The sequence below is a fragment of the Vicia villosa genome, unplaced genomic scaffold, assembly GCF_029867415.1.
Source record: "Vicia villosa cultivar HV-30 ecotype Madison, WI unplaced genomic scaffold, Vvil1.0 ctg.000359F_1_1, whole genome shotgun sequence".
Taxonomy (NCBI): Eukaryota; Viridiplantae; Streptophyta; class Magnoliopsida; order Fabales; family Fabaceae; genus Vicia; species Vicia villosa.
Window position 1 is genome coordinate 1,043,478 of NW_026705162.1, and position 15,559 is coordinate 1,059,036.

The window sequence follows — 15,559 nt, forward strand, 5'->3', positions numbered from 1 at the left end:
GAACATAGACCTTCTTCCCGTCATGTGTCGCGAGCACCCAGAGTCCAGGTACCATGACAAGTTGTGCTTTGTCTTCTTTGCTGCCAAGGATATCTGCAACAGAAATTATCTTCTCCTTAGGTACCCACAACTTCTTGGGTCCTTTCTTATTAGTTTTCCTCAAGTTCTGATTGAACTTGGGTTTAGCATAATAAACAATAGGAGGTACAACATGACATTCTTTAGGTTTACCAGCATGATATTTTCTAGGTTGTGTCACATGCTTCTTAGTGTGTGTAGCATGAAAGCTTTTGGCATGTGAAGTGAGCCTAATATCATGTGAGTGGCCATATTTGAACTGATCATACAATGGATTGTATGTGATTTTCATATCATCTACAGGTTCAAATTTGTGTGGGGTATCACCCTCATAGCCAACGCCAATCCTTTTGTTTCCAGAAACACCATATATCATAGAAGCAAGATGACTTCTGCCAATACTTCTAGATAAGAACTTTCTGAAGCTCGAGTCATATTCTTTCAGAATATGATTGAGACTTGGAATGGATTTGTCTGAGTCAGAAGGAGATCCAATATCTTTGGATAATTTTAAAACATTTTCCTTCAGTTCAGAATTTTCCACTTCCAGCTTCTTAGTTTCAGAATCAAATAGCTTTTTCAGCTTTTTGTATTTGATACTAAGATGAGCCTTGAGTTCCAGAAGTTCTGTTAAACTGGAAACTAACTCTTCTCTAGATAGTTCAGAAAATACCTCTTCAGAATCTGATTCTGATGTAGATTCTGATCCATCATCAACTGTGGCCATCAGTGCAATGTTTTCCTGCTCGCCTTCAGAGTCTGATTTTGATTCTGAATCTGAATCATCCCATGTTGCCATAAGACCTTTCTTCTTATGAAACTTCTTCTTGGGATTCTCCTTCTGAAGTTTTGGACACTCATTCTTGTAGGGACCAGGCTCATTGCATTCATAGCATGTGACCTTCTTCTTGTCAGATCTTCTGCTTTCAGAAGATTCTCCATGTTCAGGCTTCTTAGAACTTTTGAAGTTCTTGAACTTCCTATGCTTGCTCTTCCAGAGTTGGTTTACCCGTCTGGAGATCATGGACAGTTCATCTTATTCTTCTGATTCTGATTCTTCATAATCTTCTTCTTCAGCGTGAAAGGCGTTAGTGCATTTTTTATAATTAGATTTTAATGCAATAGACTTACCTTTCTTCTGAGGTTCATTAGCATCCAGCTCAATTTCATGACTCCTCAGAGCACTGATCAATTCTTCAAGAGAGACTTCATTCAGATTCTTGGCAATTTTGAAAGCAGTCACCATAGGACCCCATCTTCTTGGCAAGCTTCTGATGATCTTCTTGACATGATCAGCCTTGCTGTATCCCTTGTCAAGAACTCTTAATCCAGCAGTTAGCATTTGAAATCTTGAGAACATTTTCTCAATGTTTTCATCATCCTCCATCTTAAAGGCTTCATATTTCTGGATCAAAGCAAGAGCTTTGGTCTCCTTGACTTGGGCATTTCCTTCATGAGTCATTTTCAATGATTCATATATATCATAGGCAGTTTCTCTGTTTGATATCTTCTCATATTCAGCATGAGAAATAGCATTCAGCAGAATAGTCCTACACTTGTGATGATTTTTGAATTCTTTCTTTTGATCATCACTCATTTCTTGTCTTGTCAGCTTTACTCCTCTAGTTTTCACTGGATGTTTGTAACCATCCACCAGAAGATCCCATAAGTCACCATCTAGACCAAGAAAGTAACTTTCAAGTCTATCTTTCCAATATTCAAAGTTTTCACCATCGAATACTGGTGGTCTAGTGTAACCATTGTTACCATTTCCATTGTATTGCTCAGCAGAGCCAGATGTAGATGTAGGTGTTGAATCTTCACCAGCCATCTTGACTTAAGTGTTTTTCTCTTCCTGAATCTTTTCTAAACAAGGTTAAGTGCTTGCACCTTAGAACCGGTGCTCTGATGCCAATTGAAGGATAGAAAAACACTTAGAAGGGGAGGGGGGGTTTGAATAAGTGTAGCTTTAAAACTCTTAAGATAAAAACAATTTGCACAATGATTTTTATCCTGGTTCGTTGTTAGCTAAACTACTCCAGTCCACCCCCATGGAGTGATTTACCTCACCTGACGATTTAATCCACTAATCACACAAGATTACAATCATTTTCCACTTAGATAACCTCTAAGTCTTCTAGAGTATTCTGATCACAACCTGATCACTCTAGGAACACAATGCTTAGATACCCTCTAAGACTTTCTAGAGAATCCGATCACAACTTGATCTCCTCTAGTTCTTACAAATGAATGTAAACAAATTCTTATAAGAGTTACAATGCTTCTTAATAAGCTATTATCACAACTGTAATTTTTCTCTTAAGTTTAAGCTTAATCTCACTAAGATATTACAACAGTAATGAAGTGAGGTTGAAGATGAAGTTTGAGAGCTTTTGGAATTTGACAGCGTTTCTGTATATTTACGCGAAGTGTTGTATTCAGCTTCTCATCAGAACTTCTATTTATAGGCATTTGAGAAGATGACCGTTGGGAGCATTTAATGCGTTGCGTGATCCGTACAACATTGCATTTAATGTTTCACTCTTTTGTCAACTACCTCGAGCCTTGCTTTTGCTGTGTCTACTGACGTTGCCTTTAATAGCTTCTAACGTTCCTTTTGTCAGTCAGCGTAGCCTGCCACCTTGTACTTGCTTCTGATCTGATGTTTCTGTAAACAACGTTTGAATATCATCAGGGTCAAACAGCTTGGTGCAGAGCATACTTGAGTACCTGCCCATTTCCCATGGTAGGGGAAACATCAGCAGAAAGGGTGAGATATCAAACTATATAAATAGGATCATGATAAATCATATATTAGATAAAAAATATAAATGAATCACCGCCTCACACAACATCAACATAAATAGCACAAAGAACATCATCAATGAATAGTCATGATATCAACATATAAACATATTCAATAAGTCATCATATAAGCATCATCAACAAGTCAACACATAAGCATCTTAAACAAGTCAAAATATAAGCATCTTCATCAAGTCAACATATAAGCATTGTCATACCCCAAAATTTGCCCACACTTTTTAGTGACAAATATTTTCGAAATTATTTTTAAAATTGGATTTTTATTAAATCTTGGATTCATTTACATTGACATCCTGAATTTTATAAATATTCGATTTAAGGTCTATTTTAAAAATATAGTAGTTTACTCTTAAATTGCTTATATTTTAATAAATAGAAAATGTTGGCCGATGCTTCATATACTTTCAATTGGCTTTTTTATTTCAAATATATAACATAGCACGATTGGTAAGAATGAAAGGCTTGCAAACAGAAGGCCACGGGTTCAACTCCCGCTTGGTGCATTTCTATGTTTTTTAACTTTTTTTTTAATCTTTTTTACACCTGGACGCACCTGGACACAAGTACGTCCAGGTTCTTAATCTTGGGGACCAAGACGGTCCATGGGCCTTTGGGTTGGATCTTTTCCTTTTTAGGATTATTTTGACCTAGTTCTCAGTCTATAAATAGTGGCTCTCCACTCTCTTATTTTCATCAACAGTTATCTAACAATTTTCCAACCCTAATCAACAATTCTCATCTTCTCCTGATCAACAATTTTCTAAACAATCACTAATACAATTTTTGCATTTTTTACAAATCTTATTTTCATAAATTTTTTTTCAAAATCTTTTTTTTCCGGCCGATGATTAATCTATGAGGCCTCCCCGTCCTTTAAAACTTTTTTAAAGATGTTTTTGGCCGATGATTTATATATGAGGCCGCCCTCTTATTTTCGATTTTTAACCAAATGATGAATTTCTGATGGTTTCTCCCCTAACAATTTTCAATCCGACACTTTCACAAAGTTTTACTTGAACTAACAGTGACACATTTAAAATTGATACTCATACCGTACATCTTCTCCAAATTAAATTAAAATCTTGCTTTTTATTTAAACTAACATTTTCGTCTAACAAATGCATTTTTACATTACTAACTGCTGTTAATTTCTTATTGTTTACTAATATTTTACTAACTAATAATAATAATAATTTTTATTTCAACTATTTTGAAATCACTCTTTCTCTCTCACGAGAACCAACAAATTTTTCAACACTTTTCTAATCTACACAAAGCTTGCATCTACATCTTTGATTCACACCGGAATTCATCAAATACTTTGATTCACAAACTAATCTTTTCTAAAATTCACCTGCAATTTTCATACATAATTTGCACTAAGAAAGCCTTTGTTTTACTTCAAAACCCATCCATGTACAAAGCCAAACCTCCACCAATAACAGTACTTTGAATCTAACAGATTTCAATTTTGGTCTTTTTGTTGTACAGGAAAATAACAATACAAACAATCTGGAAAATAGAAGGAAGGACCACAAAACTAGAACAGATCCTCCACACCTCAGCTATCAATTCCTCCACTCGTGATCACAGTGATTCGCAAACACATTCAAATCGTTCAAAACCGAACACCGACGCGCCAGCATCTTCAATCAATTCAACTCCAATGCACCTACAATCACCACCCATGAACCGAGTCAACAGCTCCACGGATTCAACTTCAAATCAAGCTCATTCAAGCATCGCTCAAACAGCATCTTCGACGGCATCGCACAATCGGCCTTCTTCTCCTTTCAATATTCAGCAACCTTGCAATTCAGATCCATGTCAAAACGCAAAGCAAAGCAGATCGGGGAAGATATTCGAGCGTTGTTTCTGGATTCCAGTGAAAGCTTCTCCATTGGTAACCATTTTCAGTTCTCATAAATTGATGTCATCCATTGTTTTGATCTGTATTCTGTTAAAATATCTGTGGTTGTGTAAACATGCTATTTGTCTTGTGGCTATATCATGCATTGATTTGAATCTTGAGTTCTTAAGAAATAAGAAGAAGTGGTTCGGATGGGTGTGATGGAGAAAACAGAAGAAACCGAGATGGAACAACCGAACCAAACGCGCACCACGATATTCCCTCCGGAGACACGCAACCGCCTTCACGAACAACAACACGCTTCGGCTTGTATCAACGACATCAATCGGTAATCATTTCACTTAAATCCATCCTTTTCGGTTGATTTCGAATTGTTTCCTTTGCACTGTTGATTTCATGATTCTTGATTAGTGGTTGTTTGCCCAGTTTCGAGTATATTTCTTAGTATTTGTCGTCGCCGCATTTGAACATGTATTCTTGCTTTGCTGTTTGATTTGAGTTTGATATCTATGACTCGTATGTGATGATGATTGTCTCTGTATGCATTTACCTTTGAACTATGTTGTTGTTGATGTTGTTCATTCTGAAAAATAGAGGAGACTGAAGAAGAAAAACAAGGGGCGGATTTGGTCCCTCCACGTTAGGTTTTTTAGTCAACTTGGGCTCAGAAGCTTTAAGGCCCAACTGAATTGCTCACCACCATCATTACCCAGCGATGCACCCCCCTCTCTTGTTTTAGTTGGATTTTCAAGAGTGTGTTTTGGGCCTGCCATCTCAGCCCAGTCCGATTTTCTGACTTATACACTCCCACTTTTAACCCATTACTATTAATTGTGTGATTTATTTATTATTTTTCTTTTACAAGTTTTGTTAATATATTATAATTATCCTTTTAATTTTAATTTCTACATAATGATAAAAATACAAAAAATGTTTTGTTTGATTAAATTTTCTTATATATTTTATTAGGCTCTTAATTTCTCTAATAATATTAAAAAATACCAAAAACATATTATTTTAATTTTTAATTTATTTCTATACTAACATTTTGTTTGGATTGCGAGGTACCATCTGGAGCCTTAGAACTATCTTGTGGACATTCACCATTTAGAATTCGTCAATTTTTGTATATACTTTACTTTCCCGCATACTATTATGATGTAACTGCAAAAGCCCTGTAATAGTTAATTAGGATTTTACTTTCCGCACCTTTTTATTTTTCGCATCCCTATTTTTGGTTATGTAATCCCCATCCCCGAAGCCATGTAATAGCGTAGGACCTTTACATTCCGCACCTTTACTTTTCTGTACATATTTAACTGCTAGTAATTAGGGTGTGTGTGGCAAGATAACTTAATCAAACGCTAGCTAACCTAATTCAAGATTAAATATTCGAATCTAACACACTTGTACTCACTCACCCCTAGGGTACGCCCCTCTTGGTTGCCTTCGATTATAAGGTCGTGTCCCTCGAATATAGAGGTACTCATTAGCAAAAGTCCTTCGATCAAAAATCATCAAAGATCATAAGTCCCTCGATGACCCACGATGTTGCCTACGATGATATGATCTAGTCCCTCGAATGGTTGCCTATGAAACGATGATTGTCCCTTCGAATATTGCTAAAGGTACCTCCACTTGTTGCCTTCAACGACCATACGATGACCCTTCGATGACCCGCACGTCCAATATAAACAAGGATTATCTACTTCTATATAGTATGGATAGTCCTAGGAATTTCAAAACGCATAGAAAAAGACCAACTATTAGGGTAGTGCTCTTAGATTGCTTGCTCAAATCCAAAACTACTTTCACGCTCCTTTCAAAAATAGAGGCTACGCTTTTAAGCTAAAGTCCTTTTATTCAAAAACTCTTTTCAAACAAAAACAAACATGAGCTAAGCAAACTAAGAGCCCGTAGATAACTACGGATGAAAAGGGTGCTTACACCTTCCCTTTTCATAACTTACCCCCCGAGCCCGTTTTCTTTTTAAAAGGTCTTTTTTTGTACTTTTTACCTTTCCTAAAATTGGACAAAATAAAAGTCGGTGGTGACTCTTGCTCTCCGCAACATTGGTTGCTTTAAAAAATAAAAGTCAGTTCACCGTATAACAGAACTGGCGACTCTGCTGGGGATAAATAAAAAGAGGGGTTACCTTAGAGCTTAGATCATATAATATGCTTGTTTTGTTTGCTTTACTTTTCAAGGTTGCTTGGGAATTAAATGAAGGACGAATCCTATACCCGGATTCAAGTACACTTAAGATAGGAGTGGCATAGTCATGGCGACCTCTTTCACATATGTGGGAGATGAGTCAAAATGAAGTTCACGCTTGAGTTAGGACTCCACAGATATATGCACACCTTTCTCAAATGAGGGAGGTCTATGTATGTAACTTTGGGTGCGCCGGAGCTCAAGGACCTTTAGTTACCCTTTAACCCATCCTGGCCTTTAGGAACGTAGTGGGGGGACTACTCTTGACAAATGTTGAGAACTAGTCGCTACCCGATGCTACAATTCAGATAGGTTCTCTCTCAAAGTATCATTGCATGGTGCAAATGCATCATGTCCGAGGGTGCTTTAGAAGGGCTGACAATTCTGAATAACCTGGTAGAACCTGTTGCTGATTTCATCTCATCCTTAGAAGTACCGATTGGGGAAGGGTAGTTACCCGGTCATACTCCATGCAAGCCTTTTAACCTAAGGACACTTGTGTGACTTGGTTGTTATCTAACCACTTGATTTTTGTGCAGGTTTTCGCTTGTAGTACTTACTTGTCCATGCTACCTTATGCTTTTATATAACCTGTTGACAAACCTTTTTCAAGGATATTAGGGATTTAGGGCGTATAATTTCCAGGTACTATTATGGAAGGACTATCCAGAGCCTAAATTTCTATCCAGGGGCAAGAGGATTTATTTTCCTCTAGCCTGATACCTTCAAACTCAAAGGTTTAGTTCCTATCAAGGGGCAAGAGGATTTATTTTCCTCCAGCCATATTCCTTCAAACTCAAAGGTACAGTTCCCATCATTTATTTTCCTCTAGCCGTATGCCTTCACATTCAAAGGTACCATACCCCGAATCAGAGGCTATGACCCACTAGATATGGTGAGCTTGATTCTTATAGAAGGACGTCCAAAGGTGAAAAGTCAAAGTTCTTCAGGCGAAGCTGCTACCAACAGACAAGCTTCTCATCTTACTATTTTATTCTCCCTGGAGCTGGACACTTGCAACTCTTATGTGACTTCGTCAGAATCTCCTTCCTAAAAGTAATCTAGAGTTTCAAATACTAACACTTGGTTTTTCTCCCGCTCTGGGGCACTTGACCCTTCGATTGATAATTGTCAGCCATTCAGAAACAAGGTTCAAAGCCTGATCGATGCAAAGGTTATCATCATTTGTACCTGAAAGTCAGATTTGAAATTCTTCTTTGACTCAACGGGTCTTCTGAAGCAATAAGTCCATACGGAGAAAATCTCCTCAGCTTTGACAATCTCTACATCATCATGCATGTTCATGCGTAGTCTTTCTTGTTTTAATTCAATACTGTTTATATGTCATACTTGTTTGTTTTTGAACTATAATAATGATGCATTGAATATGTTTGTCTTGAAATAACCCATTCGCTCTCTCTAACATGTTTTTCTTTGCTTGTGATACCAAACTCTCGGTGATAAAGCACGATAACTCCGAAGGGAGAATGACGAACACATAATACCCATAATCTCAAATGGTGTGCTTTCGAGTAAAACCCTGTTGATGATGTACAAGCATTGTTTCAAATCCCCAAACACTGGAGATATAAGGAAGTTAATCCCTTGTCAACCCCTTTGAGCCTTGAAGTAGGAGTTTCTTTTCTATATGAAAAATCCTCACATTTAACCCAGGGGCAGGGTAGTGTTCAGTTAATCTGATTGAGCATTCAAAATTCATCAGGAGTGCACATCTAAGGATACAACAATGGTTATCCTCCAAAAGGTTGAGGACAGTAAAAAATGAAATGGTCATCCCTCGCGATAGAAGGTCAAAATATGACGATACAACAACGATTATTCTTCGTCAGCCAAGAAATGAGGCACCCACTATCCCTCTAATGAATCAAAGATATCTTAGGATCATATGACTTGTCCAAAAAAAAGGAAAATGAATCAAAAAAAAAAAAAAAGAGAAAGTAAAGCCCGCTAAGTCAACAAACTTGAAAACAAGTGACTTAGGCAAAAAAATTAGGGCATCCCGCTGGACTGCAAACCTAAAATTCAAAAGAATTTGTCCAGGCAAAAGTTAGGGAAACAAAAGATCCTTAACAAAAAATTCATGTGATCAGATACCAAATACAAAAGGTAGAGTGACTGCCATGTCTAAACACCTCATCGATTCTTCAATCGTCTCAAACTCCTTTTGAAGGATGAATGCTCGCATCGAGTTAACTGAACTTAGGTTGGAGAACATCACGAAGGGGGTGGGCACAAATAAAAATTTGAGCCTAAATATCCTTTTTTCTAAAAAACCATGAACCTGGCCACGTTACAACCCTCAAAAGTCCTAATTGAAGCAGGGTTAATTCGAAAGCATGCTGTAACGAGAACACGGTAAACCGACTCCTAGGAGTTTTTGCTAAACGCTTGAGTTGGTATCGCACCACGTTTCACAAAAAATCGATGTTTTAACATCCTTTCAAAAATTTCTTCTTCTAAACTTTAAGACAAACATGAACTTTGCATTAGAATTATATTTCTCATACTAAACATTATTGGCATATGAACAAGTACTTGACATCAGGAAAGCATCCATCATGAGCTGCAGATGAAAAGTTTAATCCTCTCAAGGGACAAGTTGTCTTCAAAACTCCGTTGAGTTCAAGCATGAACATCTCAAATTATGATCACTCTCAGGGTAACAAAAGCGGTCGAAATACTCCATCGAGTAAGCGTTCAGATATCTAGGGCAATCAGGCCAAGATTCAAAGGATCTCTCAAAACTGCTGAACAACCAGGAGCCTTCACCCAAGCACAGTTGAAATTACCTCCAACCCTGATCAACCAGGGGCATGATTCCTAAGTTCATGATACAGGGGCATGTTGCTTATGATAGCACGAATCTCAGAAAGCCCCCCCGACAGATAAAGCTGCAGAGACGTCTCGTACGCCTGACTCAGTCAGTCAAAAGCTTGTATATACAAGAGGCATGACATGTTATTATCTCATTCATCTGGGGCAATCAAGTCAAGATTCAGAGAATCTCTCAAAGGCACTAAACAGTCAGAGAGGCAAGCCTATCACTTGGGGCATGTTGCATTAGTCATAGATCTCAGCAAAAGTTATTTAGCTACTAGCAGCAAGATCAGTATCTCCTTCGAAGTTCTAATTCCAGTAATCTCAAGAGTTAAGTATACCAGGTTACCGACTCCAGGGGAAGATAGACTTACCCATGCAAAGGGCCACATATGGTTAAGAAAATGTTTTCCAGCAGCAAGTGACATGGGGGCAATGAAAATTGAAATCTCAAGGGATCTTACCCCCAAAGTTGTTTTCACAACAATATCCCCACAGAGTAATCCTCGAGGAGTTATCTTCAAGTAATCTCTTCCCAACAAAGACTTGGCTCCCTAACACTATAGGCTCTCCGATACAATCTTTCTCTCCAACAAGGTTTATTCAAACTCACTGTTCCCTGTAAAGTTGGCACTCACAATGGAAACTTGGTCAGTTATCCATCTCTCTTATCCCCAATTAGGGCACATCAGGATCAAATCACTCAAGCTACTTTCATCCCCAAGCGGTAATAAAAATCCCCAGCTGGATATCCTCGAACGAAAGACAAGAATTCTCAACACAATCACCTTGTCATCATCTCCAACATCATACAGAGATTTATTTTCTCAACAAGCAATTGCTATACAAAGTTAACAATACGCTTCGACTATATAGTCCATTCATGCATCATTCACAATACATACATAACATACAACATTCTCGTTTATTTCGAGAACCTCATTCACATTACATACATAACATACAACATTCTCGTTTATTTCGAGATCCTCATCACACAATACATGCATCATGATATTGCATAAAATTAATTTTTCCTTTTCAGGTCACTTCACAATCAAAATAACATTATCATCCAAATACGGTGCAAAGACGATCGTATCAACGATTCAATCTTAACGCTCAGTTAAGACACAAATACAATTTTGATGCTTCATTCCGGGTCTTTCTTCAAAGATAATTCAGAAACAATCAAAGAACTTCTCATCCTTTCTAGGAACCTTTTAAGGTAGTCTTGTTTAAGACGTATCACATCCTTTACAGGAACCTTTTTAGGTAGTCTTTTCTAAGACCCATCTCTCATCCTTTCTAGGAACCTTTCTAGGTAGTCTTTTCTAAGACGTTTCTTATCCTTTCTAGGAGCCTTTCTAGGTAGTCTTGTTTAAGACGTATCACATCCTTTATAGGAGCCTTTCTAGGCAGTCTTGTTTAAGACATATCATATCCTTTCTAGGAGCCTTTCTAGGTAGTCTTGTTTAAGACGTTTCACATCCTTTCTAGGAGCCTTTCTAGGTAGTCTTTTCTAAGACCTTTCTTATCCTTTTCTAGGAGCCTTTCTAGGTCAGTCTTGTCTAAGACGTTTATCATCCTTTCTAGGAACCTTTCTAGGTAGTCTTTTCTAAGACATTTCTTATCCTTTCTAGGAGCCTTTCTAGGTAGTCTTTTCTAAGACGTTTATCAACCTTTCTAGGTAGTCTTTTCTAAGACTTTTATCAACCTTTCTAGGTAGTCTTTTCTAAGACATTTCTTATCCTTTCTAGGTAGTCTTTTCTAAGACATTTCTTATCCTTTCTAGGTAGTCTTTTCTAAGACGTTTCTTACCCTTTCTAGGAACCTTTCTAGGTAGTCTTCTCTAAGACGTTTCTTATCCTTTCTAGGAACCTTTTTAGGTTAGTCTTTTCTAAGACGTTTCATATCCTTTCTAGGAGCCTTTCTAGGTAGTCTTTTCTAAGACGTTTCATAACCTTTCTAGGTAGTCTTGTTTAAGACGTTTCATATCCTTTCTAGGAGCCTTTCTAGGCAGTCTTTTTCTAAGACGTTTCATATCATTTCTAGGTTAGTCTTCTTTAAGACGTATCATATCCTTTCTAGGAACCTCTCCAGGTAGTCTTCCGTAAGACATTACTTCATCTCTCCTTCAGATACAATCAATGCACACGATCTAGCCTGAAAAGCGTCTGCTTTAGACAGACATCTTGTCAAACACCTGGATGGCATCTTCAAGCTCATCTCCGCTAAAAGTCCCTGCATCAGCAAGGGCAAATTTCTTGGTATTCTAGTGTTCAATCCTCTTCTACCTTCAGATCACGATTGGCAGACGTGCCAATCTACCTCTTCAGGTTTAAGAAGATTGAACAGGGGCAGCTGTCATACCCCAAAATTTGCCCACACTTTTTAGTGACAAATATTTTCGAAATTATTTTTAAAATTGGATTTTTATTAAATCTTGGATTCATTTACATTGACATCCTGAATTTTATAAATATTCGATTTAAGGTCTATTTTAAAAATATAGTAGTTTACTCTTAAATTGCTTATATTTTAATAAATAGAAAATGTTGGCCGATGCTTCATATACTTTCAATTGGCTTTTTTATTTCAAATATATAACATAGCACGATTGGTAAGAATGAAAGGCTTGCAAACAGAAGGCCACGGGTTCAACTCCCGCTTGGTGCATTTCTATGTTTTTTAACTTTTTTTTTAATCTTTTTTACACCTGGACGCACCTGGACACAAGTACGTCCAGGTTCTTAATCTTGGGGACCAAGACGGTCCATGGGCCTTTGGGTTGGATCTTTTCCTTTTTAGGATTATTTTGACCTAGTTCTCAGTCTATAAATAGTGGCTCTCCACTCTCTTATTTTCATCAACAGTTATCTAACAATTTTCCAACCCTAATCAACAATTCTCATCTTCTCCTGATCAACAATTTTCTAAACAATCACTAATACAATTTTTGCATTTTTTACAAATCTTATTTTCATAAATTTTTTTTCAAAATCTTTTTTTTCCGGCCGATGATTAATCTATGAGGCCTCCCCGTCCTTTAAAATTTTTTTAAAGATGTTTTTGGCCGATGATTTATATATGAGGCCGCCCTCTTATTTTCGATTTTTAACTAAATGATGAATTTCTGATGGTTTCTCCCCTAACAATTTTCAATCCGACACTTTCACAAAGTTTTACTTGAATTAACAGTGACACATTTAAAATTGATACTCATACCGTACATCTTCTCCAAATTAAATTAAAATCTTGCTTTTTATTTAAACTAACATTTTCTTCTAACAAATGCATTTTTACATTACTAACTGCTGTTAATTTCTTATTGTTTACTAATATTTTACTAACTAATAATAATAATAATTTTTATTTCAACTATTTTGAAATCACTCTTTCTCTCTCACGAGAACCAACAAATTTTTCAACACTTTTCTAATCTACACAAAGCTTGCATCTACATCTTTGATTCACACCGGAATTCATCAAATACTTTGATTCACAAACTAATCTTTTCTAAAATTCACCTGCAATTTTCATACATAATTTGCACTAAGAAAGCCTTTGTTTTACTTCAAAACCCATCCATGTACAAAGCCAAACCTCCACCAATAACAGTACTTTGAATCTAACAGATTTCAATTTTGGTCTTTTTGTTGTACAGGAAAATAACAATACAAACAATCTGGAAAATAGAAGGAAGGACCACAAAACTAGAACAGATCCTCCACACCTCAGCCATCAATTCCTCCACTCGTGATAATAGTGATTCGCAAACACAATCAAATCGTTCAAAACCGAACACCGACGCGCCAGCATCTTCAATCAATTCAACTCCAATGCACCTACAATCACCACCCATGAACCGAGTCAACAGCTCCACGGATTCAACTTCAAATCAAGCTCATTCAAGCATCGCTCAAACAGCATCTTCGACGGCATCGCACAATCGGCCTTCTTCTCCTTTCAATATTCAGCAACCTTGCAATTCAGATCCATGTCAAAACGCAAAGCAAAGCAGATCGGGGAAGATATTCGAGCGTTGTTTCTGGATTCCAGTGAAAGCTTCTCCATTGGTAACCATTTTCAGTTCTCATAAATTGATGTCATCCATTGTTTTGATCTGTATTCTGTTAAAATATCTGTGGTTGTGTAAACATGCTATTTGTCTTGTGGCTATATCATGCATTGATTTGAATCTTGAGTTCTTAAGAAATAAGAAGAAGTGGTTCGGATGGGTGTGATGGAGAAAACAGAAGAAACCGAGATGGAACAACCGAACCAAACGCGCACCACGATATTCCCTCCGGAGACACGCAACCGCCTTCACGAACAACAACACGCTTCGGCTTGTATCAACGACATCAATCGGTAATCATTTCACTTAAATCCATCCTTTTCGGTTGATTTCGAATTGTTTCCTTTGCACTGTTGATTTCATGATTCTTGATTAGTGGTTGTTTGCCCAGTTTCGAGTATATTTCTTAGTATTTGTCGTCGCCGCATTTGAACATGTATTCTTGCTTTGCTGTTTGATTTGAGTTTGATATCTATGACTCGTATGTGATGATGATTGTCTCTGTATGCATTTACCTTTGAACTATGTTGTTGTTGATGTTGTTCATTCTGAAAAATAGAGGAGACTGAAGAAGAAGAACAAGGGGCGGATTTGGTCCCTCCACGTTAGGTTTTTTAGTCAACTTGGGCTCAGAAGCTTTAAGGCCCAACTGAATTGCTCACCACCATCATTACCCAGCGATGCACCCCCCTCTCTTGTTTTAGTTGGATTTTCAAGAGTGTGTTTTGGGCCTGCCATCTCAGCCCAGTCCGATTTTCTGACTTATACACTCCCACTTTTAACCCATTACTATTAATTGTGTGATTTATTTATTATTTTTCTTTTACAAGTTTTGTTAATATATTATAATTATCCTTTTAATTTTAATTTCTACATAATGATAAAAATACAAAAAATGTTTTGTTTGATTAAATTTTCTTATATATTTTATTAGGCTCTTAATTTCTCTAATAATATTAAAAAATACCAAAAACATATTAGTTTAATTTTTAATTTATTTCTATACAAACATTTTGTTTGGATTGCGAGGTACCATCTGGAGCCTTAGAACTATCTTGTGGACATTCACCATTTAGAATTCGTCAATTTTTGTATATACTTTACTTTCCCGCATACTATTATGATGTAACTGCAAAAGCCCTGTAATAGTTAATTAGGATTTTACTTTCCGCACCTTTTTATTTTTCGCATCCCTATTTTTGGTTATGTAATCCCCATCCCCGAAGCCATGTAATAGCGTAGGACCTTTACATTCCGCACCTTTACTTTTCTGTACATATTTAACTGCTAGTAATTAGGGTGTGTGTGGCAAGATAACTTAATCAAACGCTAGCTAACCTAATTCAAGATTAAATATTCGAATCTAACACACTTGTACTCACTCACCCCTAGGGTACGCCCCTCTTGGTTGCCTTCGATTATAAGGTCGTGTCCCTCGAATATAGAGGTACTCATTAGCAAAAGTCCTTCGATCAAAAATCATCAAAGATCATAAGTCCCTCGATGACCCACGATGTTGCCTACGATGATATGATCTAGTCCCTCGAATGGTTGCCTATGAAACGATGATTGTCCCTTCGAATATTGCTAAAGGTACCTCCACTTGTTGCCTTCAACGACCATACGATGACCCTTCGATGACCCGCACGTCC